Raw genomic sequence first — 24,816 nt, 5'->3', positions numbered from 1 at the left:
TTGTTTATCTGAAATTCACATATAACTGGATGCCGTGCATTTTTAATCTGGCAACCCTGTTAATGTTAGGTTTCTGAAGTACTATTAGGCCCTCTCAGACCCTTAGGCCAATAGAAGTAATGCTTCCTAGAGAAATGTATAGTAAGTACCTGTTTTATTTACAATTTGAAACAGTGGTTAAGAGAGTTAATACTGCAAACATGATATAGCCAGAAAAATTAATTTCAATCTAATTCTCTCCCCAGGAGAAGGTGTTGGGGACGGCAGGGGAGGTCTGAATCCTGTGGGGGTGCAGGCCTTTCTGAGGAATTTGTAATTTTTTTTTTCAACGTTTATTTATTTTGGGGACAGAGAGAGACAGAGCATGAACGGGGGAGGGGCAGAGAGAGAGGGAGACACAGAATCGGAAACAGGCTCCAGGCTCCGAGCCATCAGCCCAGAGCCCGACGCGGGGCTCGAACTCACGGACCGCGAGATCGTGACCTGGCTGAAGTCGGATGCTTAACCGACTGCGCCACCCAGGCGCCCCAAGAATTTGACCTGCGGCCCACTTTGCTGCCAGCATTTCTCACCCGGCTCTGACCGCGTGTTTCATATCCCGGTTATTTTTATGCTTCTTTTTTTGTCTTTCCTAATGGACTGTGAGCAACTTGAAGTCAGGGGCCACGTGCCTTTGTCTCGGATTTTCCTTAGGCCAAGTGGCGCCTGGCCTGTTGTGAGTGGTTGCTCGACAGAAGGGATATTGATTTTTAACTTCAGCTGTTTTCTTTAGAGTCGTCTCTTCCCACCACCGTCCAGGAGCAGGACAAGTTGGCCAAAAAGCAGGAATATTCTGGATCGCATTGACTTGGGGGACATTTCTCTTTTGTGCCCTTTTTCCGGGCAAAGACAGCCTTTTTTGCTCAACCCTTTACTCTCCTTAGCACCTCTTACTAAGAGATCAATAAATGTACATGAATAAACGGACTTTCACACCTCCCCCTACTCTCGCCCATTCAGGAAATGGGCCCGTGGGGCATCCTCTGGCTCAGACCAGAACTCGACGAGGTGTCTCGGGCCCTTCTTTCTTCCTCCTTATCCAACCCTTCGCCAAGTCTCCTTCATTCTGCCTCCTGAGTAGCTCTCGAATCCTCCCATTTCTGTCCCTGCCGCCCCACGCTAGTCTACACCCGCATCTGGGCTCCCACACACCAGCCTCCTATCTACACTTCCTCCTCCCCATCCTTCTCCAAGTCGTTGTCCCTCCGTCGCTGGTCCTTCAGAGAAAACATTCAAGACATATCAGATCCTTCTCCGTTGCCCTTAGGTTAAGCTCCAGCCCTTCCACACCTCATGGGCTTCCTTTCTCCAGCCCCACCTTCCGGCCTTACTTCTGTTCCTCGAATTGACTATTCTCTGTTGAGGCCAGAGCCTCCCGTGCTGGCACTCCGTACCTCCACGTCACCCGAGAGATTACTCACTTTTTTTTTTTTTTTTATGTTTATGGATTTAAGAGAGAGAAAGAGAGAGAGAGGGAGTGAGCCGGGGCGGGGCAGAAATAGAGAGAAAGAATTTCCACACTGTGAGCGCAGAGCCTGATGCAGGATTGAACTCACGAAGCGGGAAATCATGACCTGAGCCCAAATCGGACACTGATCACTTAGCCCACGGAACTACCTGGGCGCCCTGAGAAATTACTCACTTAAATACCTTCCCCCTCCTCGACGGTCAGCCCCCAGAAGGCAGGGACAGCCGGTTATGCACACCACAGTGATCCCAGCATGCGACAGCAGGCCTGGCACAAGCGGGTACTTGATCAATACATGTTTTTGAATGAATGAATAAATGAATGAATGAATGCCTTTACTTGTACCCACGAATCCATCCTAGCAAATGGCTTCGGGCCTGGAATGGGAGACATAGGGGAAATCAAGGACAAAGAGGTCGCTGCGAGAGGCAGGTCTTTGTGTCTCCTGCCAGTACCACCGGAAAGCGCCCACCACGGGGGAGGCACTGGACCAGCACGTGGACCGGTTCATTCACTCTTCTCATGGAGGTCAGCCAGCCTCCGCCTTCGCCGCCCCCGGTTTTTGCAGGGGGGTGGGGGGGGGGGAGGGGTCGTGACCAGCCGTGAGAGAACCTAGCCAGGGGCCCAACAGAATGGGCAAGGCTGATCGTCCAGCCCCACAGCAGCCTGCAGTGATGCTGAGCGCCCCCCACAGGAACATCTTCCCCCCACCCCCACCCCCATGCTCTCACCACCCGCCCATTCCCGCCTGGAGGGGCAGCAATTCAGGTTTACTGGGATTCATGCCTGGCAGTGCCTCGATTATCCAGGGGTCAAAAGAGCGTGTGCCAGGGGCGCCTGGCTGGCTCAGCTGGCAGTGCGTGTGACTCTCGACCTCAGGGTTGTGAGTTCGAGCCCCGTGTTGGGTGTTGAGCTTACTTAAAGAAAAAATAAAGTATTTTAAAGTATTTTTGTAAAAGAGAGTGTGTAGCTGGGGTGCCTGGGTGGCTCAGTCAGTTAAGCGTCTGACTCTCGAGTTGGGCTCAGGTCATGATCATGGTTCATAGGATCAAGACCCATATTGGGCTCTGTGCTGACAGCCTCTCCCTGACTCTAAACAAACAAACAAACAAACATCGGGGCGCCTGGGTGGCTCAGTCAGTGGAACGTCCAACTTCAGCTCAGGTCATGATCTCACGGCCTGTGAGTTCGAGCCCCACGTCAGGCTCTGCGCTGACAGCTCGGAGCCTGGAGCCAGCTTCGGATTCTGTGTCTCCCTCTCTCTCTGCCCCCTCCCCTGCTCAGACTCTGTCTCTCAAAAATTAAAACATTAAAATAAATAAACAAACGTTTAAAAAAGAGTCTGTAATAGCCTTTTGTTGTGTCAATGTGGCCATGCTGAAGTTATCTTTTCCTAATTTCCTTCCTTGCCTGCTTCCAAGTTAGCGTTTGCCACAAGAGCAGTTTCCAGAGGTGTGGAGGGCAGAGGCAAGCGTCTGTCACGGCACAGGAACAGATGGCCTGCCTTGCTGCTCTGGTGTGGGACAGCAGCTGGTCTGTAGATGTCCACCTCTTCCTTCTGACAGCCAGGCCTGCTCTCCCCCAAAAGCACAGGCTATAAGTAGTTTTCCACAACACTCTTCACCAACTTCCACAACTGCTGAGGGCCTAATCCCTATAATAAACACCAATATTAGTTTTCAAGTTCCTTTCACGTGGCACCACGGTGACTTCCTCTTCTTCCTCCCTCTGCCACATGAAAGGACCCTGTGACTGCATTGGGCTCCACCCAGATAATCGAGAACAATCTCCCTGTTTGAAGGTCAGCCGGTAAGTAGCCTTAATGCCATTTGCTACCCTAATTCTCCCTTTGCCATCAAAACTAACACATTCACAGGTTCCGGGGACTGTGACTGTCATCTGCCCGCTACAATGTCGTATCTCTCAAAGCGGTTCTGCTCCTCTGACTGAATCCTGATAGATGGCCTTAGACCACGGACCCGTTTTATGTCAACGGAGGTACAACAATGGACACAGGACAATACGATCCGCTCTCCTGCCTTAGGCCACATCACATAGAAGCTACCAGCCCGAGAGAACATTGGGACGGCCTGAAACACCATAGCTAAGGCGCCAGCCACCAGACTGCAGGTGAACCCTGAGGGGTTGAAATGCTGGGTTTTCGACAGGTAGCGCCGAGGGATGGCCGACTAATGCCCACTCAAAACCACTCCCAGTTTTCCCCTGGGGAGCCTGCACTTTAGATTGGGCTGGACTAGAGGTCCTGGTTTCCTGGTGGGGAGAGGGGAGAGGGACAAGAAGGTCTTTTCCAAAAGGACGGTAAAGTCTACACCGAATCTGCAGCTGTGGCTCAAACCTGGCTGTTTTGAGTTCCGCGTGCCAATAGACCGCAAGAGGTGAGATACAGACAAGGGTAATTCACCTCAATTCTTACAGGAGATTAAGTTACAACTACATAATGGGGCAAGGAAGGGAGGCTCTGGAATGCTGGGAATCCCCTGGGGCACATTTTGGTGCTTCCGTGCCAAGTGATGACTGGGAACGAGCTATTACAGGAACAGAGCCTGACAAAGGCCAAGGAATGTGGGCACAACCTTCTCAGAGATAAAGGCCTGGGTTATCACACCAGGCAAGCAACCCAGATCAGAAGAAATGGTGGCTGAGGGGCGCCTGGGTGGCTCAGTCTGTTAAGCAGCTGACTCCTGATTTTGGCTCAGGTCATGATCTCACGGTCTTGAGCCCCGCTTCAGATTCTCTCTCTCTCCCTCTCTCTCTCTGCCCCTCTCCTGCTCACACTCTCTTTTCAGATTTTCTTTTTTAAAAATAATTTTTAATTGTGACCAGCCATCACCTGGAAGAATCAGTTACAGCATGAAATTGATTAACGTGGGACACAAGTGGTTCTGAAGGGTATAGGGGTTCACTGTAGCAGATGCTGTTGGTGCCACCCTTATTTCCATGGCATTTTCATGCTTTTGAGCAGGAGGAAAATTCCAAGTCTCTGTCTTCCAAGACCCATTTTACCCAAGGACTAGTGAGAGTTGACATCTAGCAGGTAGAGGTCAGAGATGCTGCTAAATTTCCTACAACGCACAGGACAACAAAGAATAAATTTTAGAATCAGCTTTCCAGTTTCTGCAAAAAACAAAGAAACAAACAAAAGCAACAACAACAACAATAAGAAACAACCCAGGTGGGATTTGATAGGGATTGCGTTGAATCTCTACACCAGTGTGGGAAAATAGTGCCATATTCACAATACTGGCTGTTCCAATCCATGAATATGGGATATTTTTCCATTTATTTAGGTCTCTTTTAATTTCTTTCAATAATGGTGGGGTTTTTTTTCATTTTTAATGTCTAATCCTTATACTTCTTTGGTTAAGTATATTTCGAAGTATTTTATTCTACTTGATGATATTGCAAAAGAAATTGTTTTCTTAATTTAATCATCAAATTGTCATTGCTAGTGTACAGAAGCAAAATAAATAAATACATAAAAACACCTTGGGGTCAAGGGAACCAAACCATTTTATTGAGGGGTTTTAGGAAAAGTTGAAGGGCTAGGAGGACACTAAGATCTGACTTCCTCAGCCTGGCCAGGATCTTCCCAGCCTCACAGCTGCCAAAAGCCAGAAGCCAAATTTTTTATATATTTATCTTGCAACCTTACTGAGTTTATTTATTGGTTCTTACAGTAGTTTTGGTAGATTCCTTAGGATTTTCCATACACGAGATTACAGCATCTATAAATAGAGATAGTTTTACTTCTTCTTTTCCAATATGGATATCTGTTATTTGTTTTGCTTGTCTAATTGTCCCAGCTAGAACATCTAATGCAATGTTGGATAAAAGTAAATAGTGTCTTTTTCCTGATCTAGGGAGAAAGCTTACGGTCTTTCACCATTAGCTTTGATGCTAGATGTGGGGCTTTTTGTAGACGCTCTTCATCAGCCTGAAGAAGTTCCCTTCTTTTTTTAGTGTGTTTAGTGTTTTTAATCATTAAAGGGAGTCATATGTCATATTATGTTTGTCAAATACTTTTTCTGTGCCTACTGAAATGATCTTTTTTTTTTCTTTTGGTCCTTTATTCATTTTTGTATGTTAAATCAACCTGCATTCCTGGAATAAATCTCACTTGATTATGGCGTATAATCCTTTTTACACATTACTGGATTCAGTCCGCTCATATTTTGTTGAAGGTTTTTACATTCAACTTCATAAAGGATACTGGTCTCTGTTGGTTTTGGATGCCATCGTTTGCTTTTGGTATTAGGGTAATCCTGGCCCTCATAAGATGAGTTGGGAAATATTTTCTTCTCCTCTGTTTTTGGAAATGTTTGTGAAGAATTGGTGTTAATTTTTCTTTAAATGTTTGGTAAGGGGCACCTGGGCAGCTCAGTCGGTTAAGGGTCCAACTTCAGCTCAGGTCATGATCTCATGGTCTGTGAGTTCGAGCCCCTCATCAGGCTCTGTGCTGACAGTTTGGAGCCTAGAGCCTGCTTCATCTTCCATGTCTCCTTCTCTCTCTCTGCCCCTCCCCTGCTTACACTCTCTCTCTCTCTCTCAAAAATAAGTTAAACATCAAAAAAATTAAAGCTTAGTGATTTAAAAAAAATGGTAAAATTCTCCAGTGATACCATGCTGATTTGAGCTTCTCTTTGTGGGAAGTTGGATTGTTATGGGATTGGCTTATTAACCCAATTTTTTTTACTTTCTATAGGTCTATTCAGATTTTCTATTTTTTCTTGAGTTAGTGTTTATAGGTTTCGTCTTTGTAGGATTTACCCATTTCATCTAGGTTATCTGATTTTTTGGCATATGACTGTTTATAATATTCTTTTATAGTCCTTTTATGTCTGCAAGTTTGACCATTTTTCATCAGATCTGTTTATTTAGCAGGATGTTCCTCAAATTTGAGAAATGTCTCCTTTAAAGGAAAAAAAAGCTTCTTTGGCATCTCCCAATGTTGACAATTTTTTTTATAATATTCCTTAAATATGTGTGAATTTAAATTTTTTTTTTTCAACGTTTATTTATTTTGGGGACAGCGAGAGACAGAGCATGAACGGGGGAGGGGCAGAGAGAGAGGGAGACACAGCATCGGAAACAGGCTCCAGGCTCTGAGCCATCAGCCCAGAGCCCGATGCGGGGCTCGAACTCACGGACCGCGAGATCGTGACCTGGCTGAAGTCGGACGCTTAACCGACTGCGCCACCCAGGCGCCCCAATATGTGTGAATTTAAAACGCATCATTACCTTCAGTTTGTAGCTCTCACACAATAAAACCAAATCTAATTTATAAATTAATTATAATCAAAACTGAAAAACAATACAATTAAAGCAAAAATCACTAATTTAACATTTGAGTTCAGCGTGGCTTGTCTACCATACACCCTGCAATGAACCAATTCAGCCATGACTTTTTTTTTTTTTAATCAAACTATGATGAATGTCTAATCGTACAATGTATGGTTAATGTCATTTGGCCCTCATTTGGCTGAAGCAGTCATATTAAGTTCATCTTTTTTCATGGCCCATTACCTGAAAATAGTCAAAATAGTACTATTGTGCCCCAAGAATATCCTAAACACAAACATAACAACAGGTTCATTCTGATGATTCCAGAATATGCCCATATTATATTTTAAGCTTACTATCAAAGTGAAAGCAAAGTTTCTCATTTCTGAAGGAAAGCTGACAGACCCCACAAATAAACCTACAATCTGGAAAACACTGGCTTGGAACTTTGCTTTAATGGAGTGCCTCAATGCTTTCCAAATGAATCCTTAGCCATTATTACCTTCAAAGGATACTTATTCCAACTATGGTTACACAGGGAGTTTCTTGAAGTTCTATTTGTGAATATTTCCTCTTTTTAAAAATTTTTTTAATGTTTTTACTTATTTTTGAAGAAGAGGGAGACATAAAATTTGAAGCAGGCTCCAGGCTCTAAGCTGTCAGCACAGAGCTCGGTGCGGGGCTCGAACTCACAGACTGTGAGATCATGACCTGAGCCGAAGTCAGATGCTTAACTGACTGAGCCACCCAGGCGCCCCTTTGTGAATATTTCCTCTTGAGCAATAGGGAAAAGAAAGCAAAAGTGAGAATCTTGTGCTGGTCACCATGACATGACCCAGAAATGGTTTCGTTGCTGGGTTTACTAAGCAAGAGAAACCAAGATAAAGCAGTTGGGCAAATACTTAGCCACCACCTTCCCTACTACAAGCGTCTTTGCCTTGTACTGAGCAGAACTTTGTAGTAAATGAATCCTTGAGAAGAAAGCCTCACATCCGTAGTAGCAGCTTTGGAGAGGATGGGAAGAAATAAGTCCTGTTTGGGAGCCGAGTTGGACCAGGAAAGAAAGAGCCCTAGCCCTGGGGTATGATCGGCACAATGCACATCCTGCTGGTTGAGATGACTCATTCAGCTCTGACTCAGCCCCTTACACTCACCTGTTGAACAAGCAATTGAAGATGAGGGTACAATCAGTCATGACACAGGGCAAGTGACTAGTGGGCAGAAGCCAGACCACACAAGGTCACACCTTGAAGTTACAGAGTGCAGTGTGGGCACAGTGTTTGCTATCACCTCTTCCTTCTTTGTCCACTGAACCCAGTAAAGAGACTATGAATGACCTATGAGTTCTCTTTGTACAGAACAGGTGCGAATATATTTAGTCCGATGGACTCGTGTGGGAAAGTTTTGGAAGAACTTGAGTGTAGTGGTTTCCTCGTGTCTTAATTCAACTAGTTGACTCGGGGGCCATATAGAACAGTGGTTAGCCCCTATTGGAAGACGAGAGAGAATGAAAATGACTTTTCGCAAAATAATAGGCAAATTACTTTGTTATATATACTCCAAAATTCTCTTCCGAATTTCTTCTCAACAAACCAAGAGACTGAGTATCTTTATACATTTTCCTTGGAGGGTTCACGTCAGGCCCAATGTTTATGTTGAAAATTATTCTACTTGCAACTCATTGCCCATCTGTTCAGACTTATGCTAAGGCTTTTGCAATGTTTACAGAACTCTCTGACCACGTGGCATGATAAGGGGAACATGGGAGAACTTTCTAATAGAGGAGGAACAGGAGTTAGGTCCTTCATTTTCACCATCTGGCATCTGTTTCCTCCCAATCACACAGCACATGTATGGTTTAGGCATTCCCCAGAGAGCTCGCCTGACAATTGCTCTGTCTTGTCTAAACATGGTTGAGAGCGTGGCAAAGCATTGGAGAGGGCTCACTCATCTAGCCATCCCCTTAGCTGCATATAGAAAGCAACTGGTGGACTTTGAAATACCCTATGAATGTTCCAGGAGCACCTGGGTGACTCAGTTAAGCATCTGACTCCTGATTCTGGCTCAGGTCATGATCTCGGGGTCATGAGATTGAGCCCCACGTCCGGCTCCTTGCTGAGTATGGAGCCTGCTTGAGATTCTCTCTCTCTTTCTCTCTCTCCCTCTGCTCATTCTCTCTTTAAAAACAAGAAAGAAAGAAAAAAGAAAGAAAAGAAAAAGGAGAACCCTATGAATGTTCCTTTGCTAAACAATAATCCGACATTGTTACTCAGGCTTTTCAAAAGGCATGACCCTTCTCATCTCCATCTCTCCCCTTTTTCTCCTCACCTACTATACTCAAGCTACATTTACCCCCTTTTTCTTTCTGGAAACTCCCTCAGCTTTCATGTCACTTCCCCAGAGAGACCTTTCTATAGTCCCTCTACATAGTCCCTCTCTGTAGTCCCTGACCTGACTCCTGGACCATTTTCTTCACAGTTCTTACCACACTTTGTCGTTGTTTTTATTTCTTTGGTTACTAGAATCTAGGCTGAAAGAGGCAGAGACCAAGTAAGTTTTATTCATCAGTATGTATCCAGATCCAAGCACAATGCCTGGAATATGTAGGCACTCAATTCATACCTGTCAATGAAAGAATAAATAAAAGACATGATGACAAAAATTTTCTTTATTTTCTATAGAATAATGGCTAAGAATGTCATCTACCGTATTACCAAATAATGTTCCAACAAAGTTTAACCGAAATAAAATTCCCCATGAAAGTGTTTATATTTCCACCCAGAAACGAAGCCACGGATGTATGGCCAACTAATTTTTGACAAAGCAGGAAAGAATATCCAATGGAATAAAGACAGTCTCTTCAGCAAATGGTGCTGGGAAAACTGGACGGCGACATGCCGAAGAATGAACCTGGGCCACTTTCTTACACCAGACACAAAAATAAACTCAAAATGGATGAAAGACCTAAATGTAAGACAGGAAGCCATCAAAATCCTTGAGGAGAAAGCAGGCAAAAACCTCTTCAACCTTGGCTGTAGCAACTTCTTACTCAAGACGTCTCCAGAGGCAAGGGAAGCAAAAGCAAACATGAACTATTGGGACCTCATCAAAATAAAAAGCTTCTGCACAGAGAAGGAAACAATCAGCAAAACTAAAAGGCAATCGACAGAATGGGAGAAGATATTTGCAAACGACATATCAGATAAAGTGTTAGTATCCAAAATCTACAGAGAACTTATCAAACTCAATACCCAAAAAACAAATAATCCAGTGAAGAAATGGGCAAAAGACATGAATAGACACTTCTCCAAAGAAGACATCCAGATGGCCAACCCACCCATGAAAAAATGCTCAACATCACTCATCATCAGGGAAATACAAATCAAAACCACACTGAGATACCACCTCATGCCTGTCAGAATGGCTCACACGAACAACTCAGGCAACAACAGATGTTGGCGAGGATGCGGAGAGAGAGGATCTCTTTTGCACTGCTGGTGGGAATGCAAACTGGTGCAGCCACTCTGGAAAACAGTATGGAGGTTCCTCAAAAAATTAAAAATAGAATGAACCTATGACCCAGCAATTGCACTACTAGGTATTTATCAAAGGAATACAGGTATGCTGTTCAAAGGGGCACACGCACCCCCATGTTTATAGCAGCACTATCAACAATAGCCAAAGTATGGAAAGAGCCCAAATGTCCATCGATGGATGAACGGATAAAGAAGATGTGGTATATATACACAATGGAGTATTACTCTGCAATCAAAAAGAATGAAATCTTGCCATTTGCAACTACATGGATGGAACTAGAGGGTATTACGCTAAGCGAAATTAGTTGGAGAAAGGCAATATCATGACTTCACTCATATGAGGACTTTAAGAGACAAAACCGATGAACATAAGGGAAGGGAAGGAAAAATAATACAAAAACAGGGAGGGGGACAAAACATAAGAGACTTAAATATGGAGAACAGAGGGTTGCTGGAGGGGTTGTGTGGGGGGGGGATGGGCTAAATAGATAAGGGGCATTAAGGAATCTACTCCTGAAATTATTGTTGCACCATATGCTAACTAACATGGATGTAAATTAAAAAATAAATAATTAATAAGAAAAGAAAAGAAAGTGTTTATGTTTCCAGGGCGTTAAATTTGCGACAGACTAACACATTCACTAAAGTTGTAGGATACGAAATCAATACACAAACATTGGTTATATTTCGAGCAGCAAATGACCTGAAAAGGAATTTAAGAAAACAGTTCCATCTGGGGCGTCTGGGTGGCTCAGTCAGTTAAGTGTCTGACTTTGGCCCAGGTCATGACCTCACAGTTCCTGAGTTTGAGCCCTACATTGGGCTCTCTGCTGTCAGCACAGAGCCTGCTTCTGATCCTGTGTCCCCCTCCCTCTCTCTACCCCTCCCCACTGACTCTCGTGTGTGCGCGTGCTCTCTCTCTTTCTCTCTCTCTCAAAAATAAATAACCATTAAAAAAAAAAGAAACAATTCCATTTACAGTAGTATCAAAAAGAATAAAATACTTAGGAATAAACTTAACCAAGTAGGTAAAAGATTTTTTTTTTCTATTCTCAAGTTAGTTAACATACAGAGTTGTCTTGGCTTCAGGAGTAGAACCCAGTGATTCATACATACAACACCCAGTGCTCATCCCAAGAAGTGCCCTCCTTAATGCCCATCACCATTTTCCCGTCCCCCTCCCCCCTCCCCCCAACAACCCTGTTTGTTCTCCATATTTAAGAGTCTCTTATGGTTTGCCTCCCTCTCTATTTTTATCTTAGTTTTCTTTCCCTTCCCCTACGATCATCTGTTAAGTTTCTCAAATTACACATATGAGTGACATCATATGATATCTGTCTCTCTGACTGACTTCTTTCTCTTAGCATAATACCCTCCCGTTCCATCCATGTTGTTGCAAGATTTCATTCTTTTTCATTGACAAGTAGTATTCCATTGTGTGTGTGTGTGTGTGTGTGTGTGTGTGTGTGTGTATCACATCTTCTTTATCCATCAGTTGATGGACATTTGGGCTCTTTCCATAATTTGGCTATTGTTGATAGTGCTTCTATAAACATTAGGGTGTAAATGCCCCTTCAAATCAGCACTCCTGTATCCTTCAGATAAATTCCTAGTAGTGCAATTGCTGGGTCATAGGGTAATTCTATTTTCAACTTTTTGAGGAACCTGCACACTGTTTTCCAGAGTGGCTGCACCAGTTTGCATTCCCGCCAACAGTGCAAGAGGGCGCCCCTTTCTCCACATCCTCGCCAACATCTGTTGTTACCTGAGTTAATTTTAGCCACTCTGATCGGTGTGAGGTGGTATCTCAGTGTGGCTTTGATTTGTATTTCCCTGATGATGAGCGATGTTGAGCATCTTTTCATGTGTCTGCTTGCTATCTGGATGTCTTCTTTGGAAAAATGTCTATTCATGTCTTCTGCCCATTTCTTCGCTGAATTGTTTTTCACATGTTGAGTTTGGTAAGTTCTTTATAGATTTTTGACACTAACCTTTTATCCAATATGTTATTTGAAAATATCATTTCCTATCCCATCAGATGCCTTTTAGTTTTGTTGATTGTTTCCTTCACTGTACAGAAGCTTTTTATCGTGATGAGGTCCCAATAGTTCATTGTTGCTTTCATTTCCTTTGCCTTCAGAGACATGTCAAGTAAGAAGTTGCTGAGGCTGAGGTCCAAGAGGTTGCTGCTGTTTTCTCCTCTAAGATTTTGATGGTTTCCTGCCTCACATTTACGTCTTTCGTTCATTTTGAGTGTATTTTTGTGTATGGTGTAAGAAAGTGGTCTAGTTTCATTCTTCTGCATGTTGCTGTCCAGTTCTCCCAGCACCATTTGCTAAAGACACTGTCTTCTTTCTGTGGGATGCTGTTTCCTGCCTTGTCGAAGATGAGTTGGCCATATATTTGTGGGTCCATTTCTGGGCTCTCTATTCTATTCCATTGATCTATGTGTCTATTTTTGTGCCAGGATCGTACTGTCTTGATGATTACAGCTTTGTAATACAGGTTAAATTCTGGGCTTGTGATGCCTCCAGTTTTGGTTTTCTTTTTCAACATTACTTTGGCTATTCAGGGTCTTTTGTGGTTCCATACAAATTTTAAGATTGTTTGTTCTAGCTCTATGAAGAATGCTGGTGCCATTTTGATTGGGATTACATTGAATGTGTAGATTGCTTTGGGTAGTATCGACATTTTAACAATACTTATTCTTCCAATCCATGAGCATGGAAAATTTTTCCATTTCTTTATGCCTTCTTCAATTTCTTTCATAAACTTTATATATATATATATATATATATATATATATATTTTTAGTGTTTATTTATTTTTGAGACAGAGAGACAGAGCACAAGCGGGGGAGGAGAAGAGAGAGAGGGAGACAGAATCCAAAGCATGCTCCAGGCTCTGAGCTGTCAGCACAGAACCTGATGCAGGGATCGAACCCACAAACCACGAGATCATGATCTGAGCTGACGTCAGACACTTACCTGACTGAGCCCCCCAGGTACTTCAGCTTTCTATAGTTTTCAGTATACAGATCCTTTACCTCTTTGGTTAGGTTTTATTCCTAGGTATTTTATGGGTTTTGGTGCAATTGTAAATGGGATCGATTCCTTGCTATCTCTTTCTGTTGCTTCATTATTGGTGTATAGAAATGCAACCGATTTCTGTACATTGATTTTAGATTCTGCAATTTTGCTGAGTTCATGGATCAGTTCTAGCAGTTTTTTAGTGGAGTCTTTCGGGCTTTCCACAGAGAGTATCATGTCATCTGTGAAGAGTGAAAGTTTGACTTCTTCTTTGCCAATTTGGATGCCTTTTATTTCGTTTTGTTGTCTGATTGCTGAGGCGAGGACTTCCAACACTATGTTCAACAGCGGTGAGAGTGGACATCCCTGTCATGTTCCTGATCTCAGGGGAAAAGTTCTCAGTTTTTCCCCATTGAGGATGATATTAGCTGTGGGCCTTTCATATATGGCTTTTATGATGGTAAGGTATGTTCCTTCTATCCCGACTCTTTTGAGGGTTTTTATTAAGAAAGGATGCTGTATTTTGTCAAATGCTTTTTCTGCATCAATTGACAGGATCATATGGTTCTTACTTTTCTTCTTCTTTTTTTTTTTAATTTTTTTTCAACGTTTTTTATTTATTTTTGGGACAGAGAGAGACAGAGCATGAACGGGGGAGGGGCAGAGAGAGAGGGAGACACAGAATTGGAAACAGGCTCCAGGCTCCGAGCCATCAGCCCAGAGCCTGACACGGGGCTAGAACTCATGGACCGCGAGATCGTGACCTGGCTGAAGTCGGACGCTTAACCGACTGCACCACCCAAGTGCCCCTACTTTTCTTCTATTAATGTGATGTATCACGTTAATTGATTTGCAAATATTGAACCAGCCCTGCAGTCCAGAAATGAATCCCACTTGACCACAGTGAATAATTATTTTTTTTAATGTTTTTTTATTTTTGAGAGAGACAGACAGAGAGTGGGGGAGGGACAGGAGAGAGAGACACACACAGAATCCAAAGCAGGCTCCAGGCTCCGAGCTGTCAGCACAGAGCCTGACATGGGGCTTGAACTCACGAACCGTGAGATCATGACCTGAGCTGAAGTCAGACACTCAACCGACAGAGCCACCCAGGTGCCCCGTGAATTTTTTTAATGTACTGTTGAATTCAATTTGCTAGTATCTTGTTGAGAATCTTTGCATCTGTGTTCATTAGGGATATTGGCCTGTAATTCTCCTTTCTAGTGGGGTCTTTGGTTTTGGAATCAAGGTAATGCTGGCTTCATAAAATGAATCTGGAAGTTTTCCTTTCATTTCTATTTTTTGGAACAGTTTGAGAAGAATAGGTATTAACTCTGCTTTAAATGTCTGGTAGAATTCCCCTGGGAAGCCATCTGGCCCAGGACTCTTATATGTTGGGAAATTTTTGATAACCAATTCAATTTCTTCACTAGTTATAGGTCTGTTCAAATTTTCTATTTCTTCCCATTTGATTTTGGTAGCGTCTGAGTGTCTAGGAATTTGTCCATTTCTTCCAGATTTTCCAGTTTGTTGGCATATCATTTTTCATAGTATTCTCTAATAATTGTTTCTATTTTTGTGGTGTTGGTTGTGATCTCTCCTCTTTCATTCATGATTTTATCTATTTGGGTTCTCTTTTCTTTTTGAGAAATCTGTCTAGGGACTTATCAATTTTGTTATTCTTTCAAAAAACCATCTCTTGGATTCATTGATCTGTTCTACTGTGGTTTTTTTTTTCTCTTATGGATTCTATACTGTTTATTTCTGCTCTAATCTTTATTATTTCTCTTCTGCTGCTGGCTTTGGGCTTTCTTTGCCGCTGCCTTTCTAGCTCCTTTAGGTGTAAGGTTAGGTTGTGTATGTGGAACCTTTCTTGCTTCTTAAGATGGCCTGAATTGCAATGTATTTTCCTCTTAAGACTACCTGGGCTGCATCCCAAAGGGTTCGGACTATTGTGTTTTCATTTTTCACTTGCTTCCATATAGTTTTTAAATTTCCTCTTTGATTTCTTGGTTGACCTATTCATTCTTTAGGGGGATGTTCTTTAACCTCCATGTGTTTGGGGGCTTTCCACATTTTGTAGTCTTTGCTGCTTTCCACTCACAGAATTCCACCTTAGGACCTCCTGTAGGGCTTGTTTAATGGTCATGAACTCCTTTTGTTTTTGTTTGTCTGGGAAAGGCTCCATCTCTCCTTCTATTCTGAATGACAGCCTTGCTGGGTAAAGGATTCTTGGCTGTATATTTTTCCTATTCAGCACATTGAATATTCCCTGCCACTCCCTTCTGGCCTGCCAAGTTTCAGTGGATAGGTCTGCTACTACTTTTATGCGTCTGCCCTTTTAGGTTAAGAACCGTTTGTCCCTAGCTGCTTTCAGAATTCTCTCTTTATCTTTGTATTTTGCCAGTTTCACTGTGATATGTCGTGGTGTTGACGAGTTTTGTTGTTGTCGTTGATTTTGAAAGGAGTTCTCTGTGCCTCTTGGACTTCGATGCCTGTTTTCCTTCCCCAGATTAACGAAGTTCTCAGCTATAATTTGTTTAAATAAACCTTCTGCCCCTTTCTCTCACCATTCTTCTTCTGGAACTCCTATGATACAGATATTGTTTCATGACATGGAATCATTTAGCTCTCTAATTCTCCCCTTGTGATCTAGTAATTTTCTTTCCCTCCTTTTTTTTCAGCTTCATTTTCCATAATTTTATCTTCTGTTTCACCTATTCTCTCCTCTGCTTCTTCCGTCCTCGTTGTCACTATATCTAGTCTATTTTGCATCTCATTTATGGCATTCCTAATTCATCATGACTATTTCTTAGGTCTTTGATCTCTGCACTAATAGATTCTCTGCTGTCTTCTATGCTTTTTTCAAGCCCAGACATTAGTCTTATGACTGTTTTTTCTAAATTATATCTCTTTTGAGCAATTCTCTGGCTGTCATTTCTTCCGGAATTTTCTTTTGAGGGGAATTCTTCCCTTTCGTTGTTTTGGCTAGGTTTCTGTCTTTTACATGTTTTATTTATGTATTTATTTATTTATTGAGAGACAGAATGACAGGGCGTGGGCACGCGCGTGAACAGGGGAGGGGCAGAGAGAGGGAGACACAGAATCCGAAGCAGGCTCCAGGCTCCGAGCTGTCAACACAGAGCACGATGCAGGGCTCGAACCCACGGACCGTGGGATCATGACCTGAGCCGAAGTCAGATGGTGAACGAACTGAGCCACCCAGGCGCCCCTGTGTTTTAATAGCTTGTTATGTGTCCTACACCTGCAAGTACTACTATATTAAAAAGGGGTCATGCACTGTCCAGGGCCTGGCCCTTCCGGAAGTGCTTTTGGGATATGTTGCGTGCACTCTGTGGTGGCGTTTTGGCTGCTCTATCCCACTGGACAGTCTTCTACAAAGCTCCTCCTTACTCGTAGTGGTGGAGTGCTTGGAGCTTTGACCAGGTGTGCTTAGATTTGTTCTTTGAAGTAACCTTGGAACAAAAAGAAAGGGGTGGGGGAGCCTGATCCCATACCAAGAGAAAAATGAAAGGGAAGAAAAGAAGACCAGGCAGAGAGTCAAAAAAAAAAAAAAAAAAAAAAAAAAACTAGAAGGCTTAATCCAGAGAGAGATAAGGGAAAATAAAGAAGATATAGAAAAGGTGTCAAAAGAATTGAGTAAAAATGCCTGGTTAAACAAACAAAACAGAAAAAAAGAAATGTGTATATAAAATAAGACTTGACCCCAAACAAATCAGAAACTTTAAGTCTGATTCCAAAAGAAAAAAAGAAGAGGGGAGAAAGAAAAAGAAAAGAGAAGAACAAACAGGCAAACCAACAAACAGACAAGCAGACAGACAGACAGACAAAAACAAAAAGCAGTTGTCTGTTGGTGCCCGGACCCGTGGCTGTGCTGGTCTGGAGGAGGGGCCACCTGGTTTGGTCAGGGTCAGTCCCACTCTGAAAGATAAGCAGTTACCAGGCAGGGAGGGGCGGGGTCTGGTGTGAGCGGGCCCTGCCTCCACTGGGGGCCGCCGTGCTGCCCCCTGAAACCCGATCCTGTTGGTGATGGGGAGAAATGGCGACCCCCCAATCTCTCCTCCCCACTGGGTGTCTCAAACCACACGGTTCAGGCCGCCCTCCCAGAGCAGCGCCGGTGACAGGCTTGTCCCGCTCCGCAGTCTCCCATGGCTCCCAGGTGCTCGGCTGGGATTCAAACCCCCCTGTCTTACAGGGCCCTGCACCAGGAGGGCCCTGTGTGGGGTAGCGCCACTCCGCCCTGCCGATTAAAGGCCTTTAGTGTCTGCAGAGTCTTTTGTCCTTGGTGGGGGGCAATAAACCCTCTTCCACTGGAGGGAGGGGACTGCTCTGACCTTAATACAGCTCCATTTGAGGGATGAGGGAAATCCCGGGCCCCCTACTTCTCTGCCATATTAACTCCTCCTGACATTTCTCAGAAGGTACACAAGCTGACGGACAAGCATGAGGAAAGATGCACAGCGTCACTAACCTTTCGAGAAACAGAAATCAAAACCACCATGACGCCTCGCCTCACACGCATTGAGGGAGCCACTATCCAAACAGAAAAGAGCCAGTGCTGACGGGGATGCGGAGCCATGAGAGCACCCCGTGCACTGCTGGTGGGGATCGTGAAATAACAAAAATTCAATTGAGTGAGCTTTAAAGATCTCATTGGCTTTCTTATTCAATTCGTTGATTGGGCAACATCCCATCTAGCAAGTAGAGGGCTACAGGAATGGAGTGGAAAAAAGGAAATTATTAGCAAAGAATCCATCATTTTAGGCAAGGTCATCCTCACGAAAGGAATGGAATGGGCTTATCGATATACTTCTCAGTGCCGACCAGGAAATTCCCATGTTGATGGGTTAAAGGTAACATGTCTAAGGGACTGGAACTGCAGTCAGGTTAAGTATTAAGTCTTGGTTTACTGACTTGGGGCCTTAACTGGAGTGACACCCTTTTAGGCCTGTGGTTTTCTTGTTAGCTAACAAATAGGATCTTGGAGAGAGAGAGGACAGCCATGTTCACTGCAGCATTATTCATAATAGTCAAGAGATGAGAGCAACCCAGATGTCCACTGATGGACGAATAGGTGAGGAAAATGTACGTCCATGCAATGGAATATTATTCAGCCTTTAAAAAGGAAATCCTTGGGGCGCCTGGGTGGCTCAGTTGGTTAAGCATCCGACTTCAGCCAGGTCACGATCTCGCGGTCCGTGAGTTCGAGCCCCGCGTCGGGCTCTGGGCTGATGGCTCAGAGCCTGGAGACTGCTTCCGATTCTGTGCCTCCCTCTCTCTCTGCCCCTCCCCCGTTCATGCTGTGTCTCTCTCTGTCTCAAAAATAAATAAACGTTAAAAAAAAATTAAAAAAAAAAAAAAAAAGGAAATCCTTCACATGCGACAATATGGGTGCCCCTTGAGGACATAACGTTAAGTGAAATAAGCCAGCGACAAAAAGACAAATACCCTCTGATTCCATTCATATGAAATCTCTAAAGAAGTCAAACTAATAGAAACAAAGAATTGGGGGGGGGGCGGTCCTGGTTGGCTCAGTGGGTAGGGCATCGACTCTTGATCTTGGGGTTGTGATTCCCAGCCCCACCCTGGGTGTAGAAATTACTGAAAAGGAAAGAAAAACACAAAGAATGGCGGTTGCCAGAGGCGATGGGGAGGGGGAAATGGGGAGTTGCTGTTCAATAGGTACAAAGTTTCAGTTTTGCAAGATGAAAAGTTTCTAGAGATCTGTTGCACAATGATGTGAATGCAGTTAACAGAGCCGTACCTTTAAAAATAGTTAGAGTAAATTTTATGCAACGTGTTTTTAACCACGGGGTTTTTTTTTTAAGTCTGTAATTAATTGTTTTGGAAAAGAAAATAAGAATTTAGAATTTTTATGTGTTTATTTTTTACTTAAAAGGTTTCAAGCACAGCTTAGCAATTTTGCAAGTCTGGATATGCACACTTTGGCTTTGATTGATGAAGAGCAAACCTTCACATTATTACATCTCATGGGAGATTCTTTGTGTTTTATTTCCTTCCAACAATGGAATTAAAGAGTCAGGTTTGGGGGACGCGTGGGTGGCTCAGTCGATTAAGCGTCCAGCTCTTGATTTCGGCTCAGGTCATGATCTCACCGCCGTGGGATTGAGCTCTGAACCAGGGTCCAGACTGACAGCGTGGGGCCTGCTTGGGATTCTCTCTCTCTCTCTCTCTCTCTCTCTCTCTGCCCCTCCCCTACTCACGCCCTCTCTCTCCAAATAAATAAACTTTAAAATAAATAAATAAAATAAAGAGTCAGGTTTGGGAAAATCATCTGAGTCATACACAAAGTGAATCTAAATAGACTGAGAGAAAACAAACCTAGATATTCTAAGAATAGAGGCTAATCAATGAAAAAAAATTGTCATGATTTTAATAAAAAAGAGATTGAGGGCAGACTTACATCACCTCTCATCTTTGGTTCCTGTACATTCTTTCCTCCTTCTCTAAAGGGAGTCTGTTCTCTTCTCTGCCATTATTTGAGCCGCCCAGAATACAGGTCTAGATGTGTTGCATTATAAGATTTATTATATGCAAATCTCCTTCCAAAGCAAGAATGCAGTTAGTCACACAGGCTTTTGTTCATGTTAACGCAGAGCAAGTACTTCCCCTTTCCTCTTAAATAGTGAAATAACAAGTATGCCCAGTGCTTCAGCTGAGAAGGGTGGGTAATTTGGATGTAGGAAGACAGTGGTTTTTAAACATTTTGCCTGTGCATCCCCTAAAAGGAATTTGTCCTGCCTCACACATTTTAAGGGACATCTAAAATAGTAAGGTGAAATAGTTGCAAAGGACGCACTTTCCGGTAAGATGGAAAAATTAACATTAAAAGCAAACTTGCTTTATCACTCTTATAAATATATCCAGTGGAATCTAATGCGGAAGCAATTGACGCCCGCCATCACCTACTCTGAAATTACAAAAACGCTTCTTTTTAAAAAAAAATTTTTAAGTTTATTTATTTATTTTTGAGAGAGAGAGAATGCAGGGGAGAAACAGGGAGAAGGAAACAGAGAATCCCAAACAGGCTCTGCACTGTAATCATAGAGCCCAAAACTTGGGCTTGAACTCATGAACCATGAAATTATAACCTGAGCCAAAACAAAGAATTGGCCACTTAACCAACTGAGCTATGGGGTGCCCCAGAGACGTTTATCTTAATGTAACAGATTTCTTGATTCCCTCTCATCCATCTTTGCAACAAAAAAGTATACAGATTGACACATTTCTTTCCAAAGTTTCTATGACCATAGTGTCTGTTAAAAAAAAAAAAGACCTCACAACTGAGAAACCAGCTGATAATATGCTCAACCGACTGAGCCACCCACGCGCCCCAAAAATAAAATACTTTTTAAAAAAAGACTCTGACTCTTGATTTCACTCACAGTTCATGGGATTGAGCCCCACACTGGGCTCTGTGCTGACAGCGTGGAGCCTTCTTGGGATTCTCTCTCTCTCTCTCTCTGCCCCCACCCCTCAAAATAAAATAAACATTAAAAAAAAAAAGAAATGCATCTCTTGAAGAAATGGATGGAGCCTCTTCCTTCCATTAGTGCAGGTATGTGTGAACATACGTTGCCTGATGGAGACATCGCCGATCTTGTTTTCAGTATTAGGAGGTGAAGTTTTGCAATGAGAAGAAACTCCTCACAGGAGTTTTGCTGAGTCACTGCCGCTTGAGTCTTTGAATTCCTTCTGAGTTATAGGTCAGAAGCCACTTAGTGAACGTTCATCAAAAATTATTTCACTTCAGGCTCTGGCTCAGTTGGAAGAGTGGGCGACTCCTGAATTCAGGGTTGTGAGTTCGAGCCTCATGCTTGGTGTAGAGATTACTTAAAAACAAACAAACAAACAAACAAACAAAAAAACACCTTTCCATTCAGATGTTAAGCATCAACAGCTGCTAACACCCCAAAAGAAAAGACACTACCCAACATTACGCACCTCACAATAGAGGAATGTGTCACGGTCTTTGGAGCAGACTTGCCAAAACATCAATCCTCATCTGATCGAACCTTCGATCCGATCTCCGATCACCAACGTACAAGAAACGAAACAGGCCAGAGGACGGCACACGGATGCAAAACCCAGACCGTGAGCAATTGATCTGGTCTCATTAACAACTCAAGTGCAAGGGAAAAGAGACTTGATCCGTTTTGCATTTTGATTTAAACAAGCAAACTTCAGAGAAGGAGAAACACAGAAAAACAGGGAGATGGTGACATATATGAGACACAAAAAAGTTCTAGCGCTAGCTGTATTTTTATAATATGGGACACTAACTCCTTTTGGGTGAGGTCATGACATCATGGTTCCTTGTGTTTTGAAGACGCAACCGGGAGTTCGCTCCTTGGTGAGTTCCAGGTAGAGACTACACCAGGTGGAATTGTCATACAAAGGACACTTTGTCTGCAGGAAATAAGGAGATCACTGGGAAAAATTTCCAAAGCCTCGACTCCCTGAACAGGGCGAGTGGCTTCCTTTTCTTCAGGGTTAGGATGCATATTCCACAAAGTATTGCCACTGTCTGTAGAGGTGGGCGTAACGTCATTCATGCGCCTTAGGAAATATACATTCTGTGCCGCTAATGAGGTTTGTGCTCGTCCTTGGGTTTTAACATCATGATGATTTTAACATCATAATGAATCCCAGGTAACTGTCAGACTAGGGGAAGGGGCTATGAGCCTGCTTGGAGAGAGGCAGATAAACTGGACTGGGTCTCGGGCTCGTGATCTTGGGTAAGGAACGCAGGGCCCTGCTTACTTTTGAAACGGCATTGGTCTCTTATCTGGTTAGGCTGTTTTCCAGGCTTGGTGGAGACTGTTAGGTTTTACATTCCCTTCATTCCCTTAAAATCCTTAACTCCTGGGGTGTTTGCATTTCTTGGTCACTCTCACACCTCCTAGGAAGTTCGGCAGGAAGTAGAACTTGGTTGGACAAGTAGGGCACAGATCACGTAGAGAGGAGGGGGAAAGAGGTGGGGGTCTAAAATGACTTCTCTGGTGCCACTAAAGCTATGTCTCGTCTTCCTTTCTTTTCTGGGGGCTGCTAACTTGTTGCTTACAATGACACACACTGAAATGTTTACAGGTGAAGCAACACTGCAATGTTTATAGATGGCAGAATAGGACATCTTCAATCGACTTCGGGGTGATGCACCCATCAGAAGTGCAAAGTTAATTTCCTCACCTACCCAAGTGTTGCCAAGAGATACCCTGCCAACAGCTGTGACTTCAGGGAGAGCCCTCAGTGAACCCCTGCCTGGGGCAGCCTACATCCAGGGTCTTGGCCGTGTAGGGGTCTTGGAACGCCTCTGAAGGGCCACTTCAGCTTCAGCACCCCCTTTCCTTCCCCTCCCGTGCAGAGTAGATCCTGCCAGCACTCCCGCTAAGCTTCCTGCAACTAACCTTCATCTCAGAGCCTGCTTCTGGGGGAACCGTTCTGCAACAAGATGAACAAGATGGGCCACGGGTTGATAATTCTTGGAGCTGGGCGCGGTGGGCAGAATTCAGAGGAGGTGTCCAATACCCCCACGCCTGGCGTGCACGGTTTGTATAATCCCCAGGATAGTGAAGATAATAGATTTTACTCTCATGATTAGGTTATATTTTATATAGCACAGTTGACTTGAGACAAGGAGATTACCCTGGTGGGCCTGATCTGATCACACGAGCCCTTTGAAAGCAAAGAGTTTTCTCTGGCTCATCTCAGAAGAGGAAGTCAGAAATCTGAAGCATGAGGATTCCACACGCTGTTTGCTGGGGTGGCTGAAGATGGAGGGAGCCACGGGCAAGGAGTTCAGGTGAGCAGCCACTGGCTGACAGTGGGTAGTCAGCGTGTAAATTCAGGTCCTCGGTCCTATAACGTCAGGGAACTGAATTCTGCCAACAAGAAAAAGCGTCAGGGAGGATTTGTCCCCCCACAGAGCCTACAGATGAGAACTCTGTCCAGCAACCTTATCGCGTGCTGAGCAGACAAGCTGGCCAGGCCTACGTGGTGTGGTCGACAAATCCGTAGGCTTAGAAGTTGGGAGAATCTATCTTAAATGATCGATTACTTATGTGGTTCTAGTACATGCTTATCTTGACCAGGAAGGATTCATGTGATTGCATTAAAATCACAACTGGTTGGAAAGTCATAAATGAAGTTGTTGTTGCTTTTTTATTTATTTATTTTTTAATTTTTTTTTCAACGTTTATTTATTTTTGGGACAGAGAGAGACAGAGCATGAACGGGGGAGGGGCAGAGAGAGAGGGAGACACAGAATCGGAAACAGGCTCCAGGCTCTGAGCCATCAGCCCAGAGCCTGACTCGGGGCTCGAACCCACGGACCGCGAGATCGTGACCTGGCTGAAGTCGGACGCTTAACCGACTGCGCCACCCAGGCGCCCCAGTTGCTTTTTTAAAGAGAAGATTGGAGGGGCGCCTGGGTGGCTCAGTCCGTTGAGCGTCCGACTTCGGCTCAGGTCATGATCTCATGGTTCATGGGTTCGAGCCCCGCGTCGGCTTTGTGCTGACAGCTCAGAGCCTGGAGCCTGCTTCCGATTCTGTGTCTCCCTCTCTCTCTGCCCCTTCTCTGCTCATGCTCCGTCTCTCTCTGTCTCTCTGTGTCTCAAAAATAAAAAATATTAAAAAAAAAAAATAAGAGAAGATCGGAGGGACGCCTGGGTGGCTCGGTCGGTTGAGCATCCAACTTCAGCTCAGGTCGTGATCTGGTGGTTCGCGAGTTCGAGCCCCGAATCAGCACGGAACCCACTTCAGATCCTCTGTCCCCCCTCTCTCTGCCCTTCCCCCACTCACACGCTCCTTCTCTCTCAAATAAATATTTTCTTAAAAAAAATTAAAGAGAAGAATTGGAAATGAAGCATTTGTCTTGCGTATTCGTTTTCCTCTATACTGGGATTATGCCCTAAACCTTCCTTCTGTAACTGGCCCTGTACCAGCTGAGACTGGTATGCACTTCCTGTAACGCACATCTTTAGGACGATAATCATCAAGAATAAGTATGTGAACTGAAGCCTGGGCCTTCCCAGTTCTGTTGCTGTTTGTCATTTCAGGGAAAGGAAGTTGAAAAAAAAAAAAAAAGGTGCCCGCGTTCGTCCTAGGAACCCCTGTCTCGTGCATTTGCGTCCTACACCGTGCGGATCTCTTCACTACCATGTTCAAGCATCACTGACTTAGACTGATTACAAATGTAGGATGTGCAATGCTGTTGTGCTGTTCCTTTGGTTTTAAACAATTATTACGGAGAAGTGCAAATTTCTCTGATTCTTCATTGGTCTCCTGTTGGCCCTTAAAGCCCGTTACCCACTTCCTCCAACGTATCATGTCTGTTGTTTCGAAAATTCCCCCTTGACTAAGCATGCAGTATCTAGTTATACTTCCTCTAATGTAGGGTCAC

This window comes from Felis catus, chromosome C2 (assembly GCF_018350175.1).
Source record: "Felis catus isolate Fca126 chromosome C2, F.catus_Fca126_mat1.0, whole genome shotgun sequence".
In the NCBI taxonomy this organism is placed as follows: domain Eukaryota; kingdom Metazoa; phylum Chordata; class Mammalia; order Carnivora; family Felidae; genus Felis; species Felis catus.
The sequence above is the reverse complement of the archived record's forward strand: the minus strand, read 5'-3'. Positions refer to the sequence as shown.